This window comes from Hesperophylax consimilis, chromosome 1 (genome assembly GCF_061612785.1).
Source record: "Hesperophylax consimilis isolate HC1 chromosome 1, BYU_Hcon_1.0, whole genome shotgun sequence".
Classification (NCBI taxonomy): domain Eukaryota; kingdom Metazoa; phylum Arthropoda; class Insecta; order Trichoptera; family Limnephilidae; genus Hesperophylax; species Hesperophylax consimilis.
Window position 1 is genome coordinate 37,399,241 of NC_142836.1, and position 7,839 is coordinate 37,407,079.

The window sequence follows — 7,839 nt, forward strand, 5'->3', positions numbered from 1 at the left end:
AATAAAATAATTACCTCAAATTCGAACGAAGAATTTTAGATTGGGCTTCATTTTCATTGTTTTGTACATAAGAAAAGATATAGTATATGACCTCACTTTCAAGCAACTCAGCGCCCTTGAGGTGATTTCTCACGAAAACGGCGCTATATAAATTGGCCAAATATTATTATTAACTTGTCAAAGTTTGCTAAGGTAAATGGCTACTTAGGTAAGTGTCGCAGGTACATACATGACCTATTTACAAGTTGGTACTTATGTATCTTGAACTTGCACCTAATGTCGGGTCTTTGTAAAACAATCAGTGTAGTCTTTCAAGAGTTTGGCTTGCGTAATACCTATGCAGTGTACTGTGTGGAGACTTCACTCCACGCGGGGTGACAGAAACTCAATACACGAACCAAAGAGTTACACAACTAGCGGTACAGATTCCTACTATCGGCGGAAGAGAGACTTGAGTTCGAGTTTTAAAATTATTTTACCTACCCATATCTAGATGCATTATATAAAACCAAAGACCAGAGTATCGATTCTGCAATCCAGGCCACTCACAATCGCCGTCGAAAGTACATACATTGGTCGACATACGCAAAAATCGAGGAATCGAGGCCTGATTTGTACCTTTGTTTCCTTTTAGGAAGGTACTGTGAGAAACTAGCAGAGTTTACTTATATAGACTTATTGTACCTCCGTCATATTCTCCGGATCTTCATAATTTCTACTATATACATAACAATCTCCGATGAATCTTCTGTAATTAAAATATCATATTAGGTTTGTCATAGAATTTAGTAAAATTCCCTGATAGTAGAGTTTTGTATGTATAACAATTATTAGAATGTGTGCAAACTTTTACTTATCACAGAGCTACCTATTCATTTTTCTGTCCACAGAATGGAACCAATCGTGAATGCCTACGTAATATATTATGCATGTCGTGTTACTTCGTTCATTTTAAATTCACTGGACGAATGGAAACTAATTTGTACTAAGTAACAAACTACGAAATTTATCGCCAGTCAGAACTCTAGAAATTAAAGAACGCCGCCGAAATTATGTATTTTTACATAAAATTCCGGTGTTTTCCCCATAGCAATTTTTAACCAAATCGGTCTGAGATCTCTAAAATATGAAGATTACCACTAACAAATATCATTTTAGATATTTTTTTTTTGGTTAGTTTTTAGATTTTCACGGCCAAAAGCATTTTTGTTGTTTGTTTTTGGGGTGTTTCATCTTCGGATCTACCGGATCTGCCCTGATGATGGACACTGCAACGCTGTCCGAAACGTCGGCTAAAGAAGGAGTTAGCGCAACACGGCATAACACCCCAAAAACAAACAACAAAAAAATTTTTTTTTGTTAAGCTTTTGTACGGCTCAAATTTTAGAATTTCAAAAATATCCGGTTCCTTAGAAAATTAATGTCGGGCGATTCAGTTGCAATGAAATCGCAAATAAACCGTGACAGTAATATCTTCGTACATGAAGATATTCCTATTATATTATATTATATATTGGGTTCATGATTTAGATTTTTTCTGCATATCTTTGGAAAACTTTATATTTCGTAAGATATTTATCTTTTTGATTTTTTTATTCGAAGTTTAGATATTTTTGATGTTTTTGATCTTAAAAACTATATTTTTCTGAATAAAATTTCTTCTGGTAAAATTGGTCGGAAAATAGGTCAGAAATTTTTTTTAAAACATTTATCTCTTCGGTACCTATTACGTGAATTTTGGAATTTTTGAAAATACATTTATCTCTTTGGTACCTATTACGTGAAGTTTGGAATTTTTGAAAATACATTTATCTCTTTGGTACCTATAACGTGATGTTTACAATTTTTCCATATTTAGCGGAGATCATGGTTTTTAAATAGGTGTGTGGTGTTTACCGACAATGCCATAAACTAATTTGGAAATTACCGGTGGCTCGATCGTGCAAATAATAATGCTTATAAACAACAAGATACATATTTTTAGTATGGCAAGATATCTACTTCGCAGGAATTACACGTAAATGGGTTTGTCTGAATTCCGAATCCAATTGTGGAATCATTAACAAGGAATGAAACATGTTATTATGATAACTTTCTTCATTTTTCCTCCATTTCACCGAAATGTTTTTTTAATCTTATTTTCATTTAGTATTATCACAGTTATATTACCATTTGTTAATTCATTTTTTTTCCTCCACAACCACATTTGAATAATTGATTCACCCCGAAAGAAAGATAATCAAGAAAAATACACGAACCTAAATAAAATAATTAAATATAGGTCATATTTTCCATCAAGTTTGTGGGAAAGAGAAAGAATAAATATTCTTAATATCAATTCAGAAACCAGCAAAACGATAATTTTAGAAATTTCGCAATTAGATAAAATGTGATTGATTCTCATTTGATCGTATTATTCTTTTTGATTTCTAAATTTTCTTATTATTTCGAGAATTGAAGGTATCGTGTGACTCGATTATTTGTCCATAAATTCTAAGTACTTTCTACGGATGTCGTCATAATGTGGTATTTTCACAAACTACGAATGCCGTTAAAATGAGAAAGATTTAAAGATTATTTTTCTGAACATGATTATTATACTAAAATGATGATTCCGAAAACGACCTAAAATCGCACATTCCGAAACGGTTCCAACTGGCTACAACGCCATTATGACAATGTCTGGTAATTAGCTGTCACCGACATCGCCCGGCGTGATGCGAATTTATTCGTCAATATAAACATTAAATAAAAAAACGTTTGCTATCGTAATTTTTTCTCGGTTACTTTAAAAAAAACAGTGAAAATTTCCTATTGTTATTAACGCATTCGTCGGGAAAATATTAAACTACTGAACGTGTTTTACATAAGTTTTATCGCTTTAACCCTTTTATAACCGAACTTACATTTCCACATATTTCATGTTTAAGGTTAAGACGACGGAAGACTAATAACTGGGTTTGCTCGATGCACACATTTCTATTATTTCTGATGAACGTATTACTAAAATCTCAAGTTTTTCTAGAGGGATCCCTCTACGGATGTAAGTTATTTATATTTAAGATGAATAAAAACGGGATTAAAGTATTTTATGTAAAAAGGTTTTAAAATTTTATAGGTAAAAGGTTTTTCAACAATAAGTATATCGATTAGTACCAGATTTTATTTTTCTAGACGATGTATTAGTAACTTCCCGAGGGACTCCTCTAGAAACATTTGAGATTTTAGTAATACGTTCATCAGACATAATTAAAATACACCCCACGAAAAGATAGAAGGCCTGCTAAGTCAAAGTCGACCGTAGATCCATCCAATACACCAGGGCCGCGCGTCGCATATTTTTGTGCACGGCTGCTTCACTTACGTTGTTAAGAGTCTGGCTTTATTTTAGGGTATTGTCTCGTCTTGGGGTGGCATAATTTACTATACGCTTGAGAGATATTCACGTCCGTCAAGTTGCTCTCCAGGATGAGCCGCGATATAAGCCGTAGTGGCAGAAAAAAAGTAGATACCATGACAAATATCCTTAGGCAACATGAACCTTGATTAGCAATCCGCAGGTCGCGGGTTCAAATACCGGTGTGAAAAAAAATTGTATTTAATTATTTTATATTGTTTCATAATTAATTCAATAAAAAATAAAGTACCCACAATTTTTTGCGACACGTTCCAAAATGGAAGACATACAGCTTCGCCCAGGTGAAAGAGTACAATTCAAAATTTAAACGTATCTTTAAATGGCTTTAACCGTGTTGTATGACCAGTTCTGAATAGCCAGGTACTTACCCACCTTCGTCTTCCCCGTCTCCTTCCCCTCCCCACTACCTTCAGCCATACAACATACCCCAATTGTAGTCTCATCGATTCCAGACGGTAGGAACTCTTGAACGATATTTATTTGGAAATAAAATCCTTCACAAACGATTAGCAGAGTACGGGGCTATTTGTTTCACAAATTCAAGATAATTTTTTTCTTCAACTTTTTTCCCAACACACGTTTCTCATACCAAAATAGAACACGTCCCTTCTTTCATCCCGATTAGACAAACTGTATGAAAAAAGGAGTAATGTAAAACGGTCATAAGAAAGAACACCGGTATTAAAAAGGAGCTACTGTAGCTATGGAGGGGTGGAATCCCTCGACTATGGTTTAGGTTGTGTCAATAAGAACACTAGATAGTGCCACCTGACAATTAGTATAACTCCCGAGATATAATTTGGCGTGCTTTGATATCTGCTGCACACGTCTACTGTAACATGTAACTATAACTGATGGCCGATACTAAATAGTGTGGCACGCCGCAGGTGTTGAGGGTGGTTTACGAGTATTATAGGTGATGTGAACAAGCAGCGATAGGGGGCGACGGACAGTCACGCAGTCACCTCAGGCTGCCCCTCATTACTTATCTAATATCCAGAGATGGGGATTGGAAGACATGTCTACTAATGTTTATGGCGAAGGTTCTTCATCATATTACCTCTAGCAACGTAGCAATTGTATAGGTAATTAATCGTAATGCAATTTCGCTGCATTACCCCTGTCCACCCGACAAAGAGTATGACAATTATTATTAAAACTTTTATCATTATTTTCATTAGGAACATTATTATAATTAAAAATCGATTTTACCATTTTTTTTAAACTTCCGATTTTGTTGTCCGGGTTAAATCTTCCCCAAAGGAAAAACTTAACCCTTCCACACACTTTTCCACAAATGATCATCTAGTCAATCAACATTATGTAAGTGCATTATATAAGTCAAATAAATACAAAACAATACAAGAACAACAACACGTCAACTCACCAGAGATCAAATGGGAAAAAAAAATCACCGACTCCAGATATTTTCATATCAGAGGGTTCGGCTCGGTAGAACTTCTAACAGGGCCTATAAATCCTACTGATCCCTCAACATAAATATTTAAAACATCTTTTGTTATCCTACATGTATTCAAAATGACCGACTTTTGCATCTTTATATATAAATTTTTTGATAGATCTAATACGCCTAAATTTTTAATGTATAATACCAGTAGCCGAAATAACGAATGGTAATATTTTTATAGTCTGAGAATGCCAAATTCTTTTTATTTCATTTCCTAAATCTGTGTATTTTCTTATTTTTTCACTAACAGATTTTTGAATATTACAAGAATTTGGAATAGCGACATCAATCAAATAAGTTATTTTTTTGATTTTGTCATGTAAAACTATATCGGGTCTATTATAACTAATCGATCGGTCTGTTAGTATAGTTTTATCATAATATATTTTATAAAATTCGTTTTCTAAAAATGAATTTGTTTCGTATTCATAATATGGTACTTTATTACGGCAGTCAATCAAGTTATGTTTAATTACCAAATTTTGTTGAATTATTTTTAAAACTTGATTGTGCCTAAATGTATACTCGGACGGTGCTAATATAGAACATCCCGGTATAATATGTTCTATAGTTTCCGGAAAAGCCAAACATTTTCTACACAAATCATCAATTTGATTTGTATCTTTGATTATATGCTTTCTATAATTTTTAGTATTAATGACTCTATCCTGAATGGCAAGCATAAATCCTTCTATTTCTGCGCTCAACTCTCCAATACTCAACCATTCTCGTCTTTGAATTAACCACTCGTTTTTGAATTAGCCACATATTCTTAATATGTGGCTAATTTATATAGCGCCGTTTCCGTGAGAAATCACCTCAGGGGTGCTGAGCGCTATCTTCTAGTTAAAATTAGTATCATTATGAACATGCTTGCCATAATTATCACTAAACCCTTTAAATATTAAGAAACCAAATTCATAGGATGCTTGGGACCAAATTTGGTCTCCTAAAAATTAACGAGTTAAAATTCTTATTAAAATTATTTTACTTTTACCATTGTTATCATTTATTTTTTCCACCTTATGTCCGGGTTAAATCTTCCCCAAAGGAAAAACTAAACCCTTCCACACACTTTTCCAGAAATGATCATCTAGTCAATCCACATTATGCAAGTGCATTATATAAGCATAATAAATTCAAAACAATACTAGAACACGTCAACTCACAGATCAAATGGGAAAATAATTCACCGACTCCAGATATTTTCATATCAAAGGGTTCGACTCGGTAGAACTCCTAACTGGACCTATAAATCCTACTGATCCCTCAATATAAATATTTTAAAAATCTTTCGTAATCCTACATGTATTTAAAATGACTGTTTTTTGCATTTTTATATATAAATTCTTTGACAGATCTAATACGTCTAAATTTTGAATAAGAGAGCTAGGTATAACACCAGTAGCCGAAATAACAAATGGTAATATTTTTATATTCTGAGAATGCCCAATTATTTTAACCTCATTTCCTAAATCTATGTATTTTCTTATTTTTTCACAAACAGATTTTTAATATTACAGGAATTTGGAATAGCGACATCAATGATATAAGTTGTTTTTTTTTATTTATTTTGTCATGTAATCGTTCGGTCTGTTAGTACAGTTTTATCATAATATATTTTATAAAATTCATTTTCTAAAAATGAATTTGGTTCTTATTCATAATATGCTACTATATTACGGCAGTCAATCAAGTTATGTTTATCTACCAAACTTTGGTGAATTATTTTTAAAACTTGATTGTGCCTAAATGTATACTCGGACGGCGCGAATACAGAACATCCCAATGTAATAATATGTTCTATAGTTTCCGAAAAAGCCATATAATTATCTACATAAATCATCAATTTGAATTGTATCTTTGATTATATGCTTCCTATAATTTTTAGTATTAATGACTCTATCCCGAATGGCAAGCATAAATCCATCTATTTCTGCGCTTTATCATTATTATCAATTCTATCATTATTATCATTATAGTGGACATTCATTCCCGTGGGGATCTGGAATCAAATCAATCGAGGGTCTTTTAGCAAGAGTAGTAGGCGATAGTAGGACTCACTACCGTCGAAACCGTTGTAACTCTGACCATTACAGAAATACAAAAATTCGGATCCTTTGAAATTTTCGTATTGAGCAAATGTAATGGCAATATACAATGTCAGGAAGTGTAAGATGTCAGGAAAACTTGAAAAATGGTAGTCAGTGGCGATATCGGTTACCATTCATTCTACATCAGGGGAGGTGAACCTCTTTACCGTCGGGGGCCTTTTGGATGCTTGCAGTATCACCCACGGGCCGCACTTAGATGTTCCGGCGGTGGGGTAAAAGTGGAATGTATGGGGTGGTCAGAACTCTCGGCATATTATAATTTATAATTGCTTCATTCTACCGAGGAGCATTTTTTTTATATCACACCTGACAATATTTCTTTGACCAAACGTCACAAATAATTCAGTAACTAGAAATTTATAACTGAGCTCGGAATGCGAGAATAGTTTCCCTTGAATTGCGTCAGTACATAGGTCCGCAACACGAAGAATTTTATGTTTCGTTCGAAAAATAATAAGGCATTTAACTTAAAAGTGTTTCTGCAAAAGAGTCCACAAACTTAAATAATTGTTACACACGGAACAAGCACATGCTTTTTCTTCGAATTTTGCAACATATGGTGTGAGACTCGAATTTTAAACTTCACTAGGAAGATGACAATGGTTTCCTTCGAAACGTATTAGCAGATGTATGTGCAACTGAAATTTTATGTTATATTCTGAGCATAAAACTGGTTAAAAGCGAGTCCTCAGCTTTAATTAGGATAGCACTCAATATATATAAATAGTTTGTCTCAGTATTTTTCAGCATACGGTGTACAACTAGAATTTTACACTCCACTCGGAATATAAGAACGATTTCCTTCGAAATGCAACAGCAGATAAAATCGCAACTGAAAT